Below are 4,436 nucleotides of genomic sequence, written 5' to 3' on the forward strand. Positions count from 1 at the left end.
AAGATCATTATTCAATAACAAGTCTGCATACCTGTGGCATAGAAGGCTAGGGCATATTTCTAAGGAAAGACTTAAGACACTCATTAAGAACAAAATTTTACCAGAACTAGATTTTGATGATCTTGCAAACTGTATAGAATGTTATAAGGGTAAATTGACTATCTCTAGAAAGAAAACTGCAATAAGAAGTCAAAAACTCTTAGAACTTATACACACTGATATCTGTGGACCTTTTAAACATAAAACTATCTGTGGAAACTCATACTTCATTACATTTACAGATGATTGTTCTAGATATTGTTACATTTATTTACTGTTAGAAAAATCACAAGCCCTTCAAGCTTTTAAAATCTTTAGAACTGAAGTGGAACTGCAGCAGGAAACTAAAATTAAGATTATGAGATCTGATAGGGGTGGAGAATTCTATGGAAAGTATACTGAGGCAGGCCAGCAAAAGGGTCATTTTGCATTTTACCTTCAGGAACAAGGCATTAAAGCTTAGTATACTACTCCATATAATCCACAAAAAAATGGAGTAGTAGAAAGAAAGAATAGAACTTTCTTAAACATGGTAAGGAGCATGATGTGCACCTTTGGGTTGCCAAAATTTTGTGGGGTGAAGTCTTAAGAACTACAAATTACATTTGCAGTAGAGCACCTAGCAAAGTTGTAGAGAAAACACCATTTGAGATTTGGTGCGGCAGACAACCAAGCCTGCATCATTGCCATGTGTGGGGATGCAAGGTTGAAGCAAAAACACCAAATGCACTAACACGGAAATTGGAGTCAAAAACAGTGTGTTGCAATTTTATTGGATATTGTGAAAAATCTAAGGGTTTTAAGTTTTATGCAGCTCATCACACACCTAGAATTTTTGAGACACATCAAGCAAAATTTCTGGATGAATTAGTGTGCAATTCAGCTTTTGAAGACTTGTCTGTAGATTTTGATGAAATTTCAGTTGATGAAAATTTAGAATTTTTTTTACCCTTACTATAGAACCAATATGCAGCTGCTGAAACCACAGAAAATACAGGTTTAGATCAAAATCTAGTTGATCCAATAGATGAGGTACCACAAAATGAGCCATTAGCAGAACCGGTAGCTGAGATGCCCCATGACATGATGTTGGATCAAAATCTAGCTTTAGAGCAGCCTGAGTTTAATGACGCCCAACCTAGGAGATCTCAAAGACAAAGAAAACCCACTTTTGGAGAAAACAGTGATCATGTTGTGTATTTGCAAGAAGCTGATGAAATTCTTGCAGAGGATCATGATCCAACTACCTTCAAACAAGCTACTGAAAGGATTGAATCTCAGCAGTGGCAGTTGGCCATGGAAGCTGAAATGGATTCCATGAGTCAAAATTTAGTGTGGGAGTTAATAAAACCAGATCCAAAACACAAGGCTATAGGCTGTAAGTGGGTCTTCAAGACCAAAAGAGATGAAAAAGGAAATGTGGAAAGACATAAAGCTAGGCTTGTAGCTAAAGGTTTTACACAGAAACAAGGCATAGATTACAGAAACCTTTTCTCCTGTTTCCACTAAAGACTCATTCAGAATTATAATGGTTCATGTAGCACATTATAATATGGAACTACATCAAATGGATGTGAAAATAGCCTTTTTAAATGGAGAATTAGATGAAGTAATCTACATGAAACAGCTTGAAGGCTTTGTAAAACCTGGAAAAGAAGATCATGTATGCAAACTTAGAAAATCAATTTATGGACTTAAGCAAGCTTCTAGACAATGGTACAAGAAGTTTGATTCAGTAATTTCATCTTTTGGTTTTACAGAAAACATTGTAGATGAGTGTGTATACTTAAAAGACAGTTGGAAATAACTTCATTTTTCTTATACTGTATGTAGATGACATTCTATTAGCTAGCACTCATATCAAATTATTAAAAGACACTAAAGGTTTTCTGTCAAATAATTTCGATATGAAGGACCTAGGTGAAGCATCTTATGTTTTGGGAATTGAAATTAAGGGGGACAGAAAACAGGGTTTATTAGGTTTATCACAACATGCTTATATCTGTAAAGTCTTGAAGAGATTTGGCATGGAATCTTGTGCAACTGGTGAGGTCCCTATGTCTAAAGGAGATAAATTTACTATGAATTCTAAAAATGGGGGGAAGAGTGGTGACATAGAAAGTAGACCCTATGCTAGACTCATTGGCAGTTTGATGTATGCACAAGTCTGTACTAGACCTAACCTATCTTTTGCAGTAGGCATTCTCTCGAGGTTTCAATCAAACCCTACTCATCAACATTGGGTTGCAGGCAAGAAGGTCCTTAGATATTTACAGAAAACTAAGTCTCACATGCTAGTCTACAAGAAAGTGGAAAATTTGGAGCTACTGGGCTACACTAATTCAGACTTTGCAGGTCACTATCCCAGCTCTATGAAGTCCACTTTTGGATATGTTTTTATGCTTGCTGGAGGTGCTGTAGCATGGAAAACCATGAAACAAAAATTAATTGCCACCTCCACAATGCAAGCAAAATTCATAGCAGTATATGAAGGAGTCTGTGAAGGCTTATGGATCAAGAATTTTTTGTTGCAAACTGAAGTCCTTAAGTCCATAGTCTCAGGAGCATTAAAAATATTCTGTGATAATGAAGCTGCTGTTTTTTTGCAAAGAACAGCAAGAGATCGAATAATTCTAAATATATTGATCTCAAATACTATAATGTGAGACAAAGAGTTGATTTTGGTGACATTGAAGTTTTGAACATTGATACAGAAGCTCAACTTGCAGATCCGTTCACTAAGGCTTTAACAGTTGCAAGTTTTCAAAAACACAACAAGAATCTAGGCATTTTATCTCAATTTGATGCTTGAGTTGAGTGGGAGTCACCTCTCATTTTTAGAATTTGATTTGCTGTAATGAATTTTCAATTCATAATTGTTCTCCAGTTATCAATTTCGTTTGTAAATTTGTTTTGTAAGTTGTCAATAAAATTAAATTCCAGCTATGACTTATGGTTGGTACCAAAATTCTGTTTGCTGGAATGTTGAATTATTGAACTGTTGTATTATGAAGTGAATTGATTTCAGGTGAAGTAGCAAGTGACAGATTCACTCCTTTTGATACTTGCTTATGAGATTTTGAAATTCTTCAAAATCATGTTGTTGGACTCTGACCAATGAAACTTGCAGGTAGACATATTAAATTTTCAATTGCTCTTCTGTTTATCATTTTGAGCTTATGTGATGTATAGGAATTTGTGTGAGTGATCTTTAACTATTTTGATCAGAATCAGTTTTTGATTCTGCATTAATTCTATGCATTGACCAAGCTGGATAAGACATGAGTTTTGTTCTTGTATTTCAGTGCACACTTCATTGTTGTTTAATTTTCTCATTATGGTTCAAATGTTGTGCATAAAGATACTGTCAGTCCAAGTGGGAGAATGTTGGAAAACATATTGTCATTTTCTAAAATGCATTAAATTAATAAGCTTTGATTTAATCTGGAAATTGAACAATAGAAATACATATCTAGGACTCTATCCTGTCATCAAACAGAGGTTTATGTCTCTCAATTGAAGTAGGAACCTTATCTGTCGAATAACCTGATTGACATCAAGTGTAAGTGATAAACATTAAGCTTCTGCTGATAAACTCTTATGCAAACCTTGGACTCTTTATGGGATGAGCACAAGGTCAGTTTAGGCCTCTCTCTCTCTATATATATATATAAGGAAAAGTCCCTATGTTAACTATGACTTGCATTAAGGTTAGTCCCATTTTGAAAGCTCTAGTAGTATAACGTAGAAGATTTCTTCCTTGCTGCTCTTGTTTTGTGTTGCTTGAGTTTTTCTGGAATTGTTGTGGTGTCAAGTATATATATATATATATATATATATATATATATATATATAAGGAAAAGTCCCTATGTTAACTATGACTTGCATTAAGGTCAGTCCCATTTTGAAAGCTCTAGTAATATAACGTAGAAGATTTCTTCCTTGCTGCTCTTGTTTTGTGTTGCTCGAGTTTTTCTGGAATTGCTGTGGTGTCAAGCTGCTGTGCTTACCTTGCCGTGAAGAAGGATCCTTGTTACTGAAGCTATAGCTGAGATGGTAGGACAAAGCATTGATCTCCAGAACAATGGTAATCTCCTAGCCAAGGCTGGAGACTTAAGTTCTTTAATTGTGCAGATCGTTCTCGTGGATTGGTTTATGATTTAGTATTGATATGTTGTAACTTGATTAGTTGCATCATTTGGTTTTACATCCCTCAAGCACTGAGATTGAGTATTGCTAATTGGCTTACATAGAAATTCAGATTTCTTAGCTTAATTTTCTTTTCAAAGACTTGCAGCTATCTCTTACATGTCCAAAAATTTGGTGTGACAACATTAGTTCAATTTCTCTAGCTTCTAATCCACTTTTTCATACTTGTATAAGACATCTCGAGGGAG

The sequence above is a fragment of the Rosa chinensis genome, chromosome 3, assembly GCF_002994745.2.
Source record: "Rosa chinensis cultivar Old Blush chromosome 3, RchiOBHm-V2, whole genome shotgun sequence".
NCBI classification, from domain to species: Eukaryota; Viridiplantae; Streptophyta; class Magnoliopsida; order Rosales; family Rosaceae; genus Rosa; species Rosa chinensis.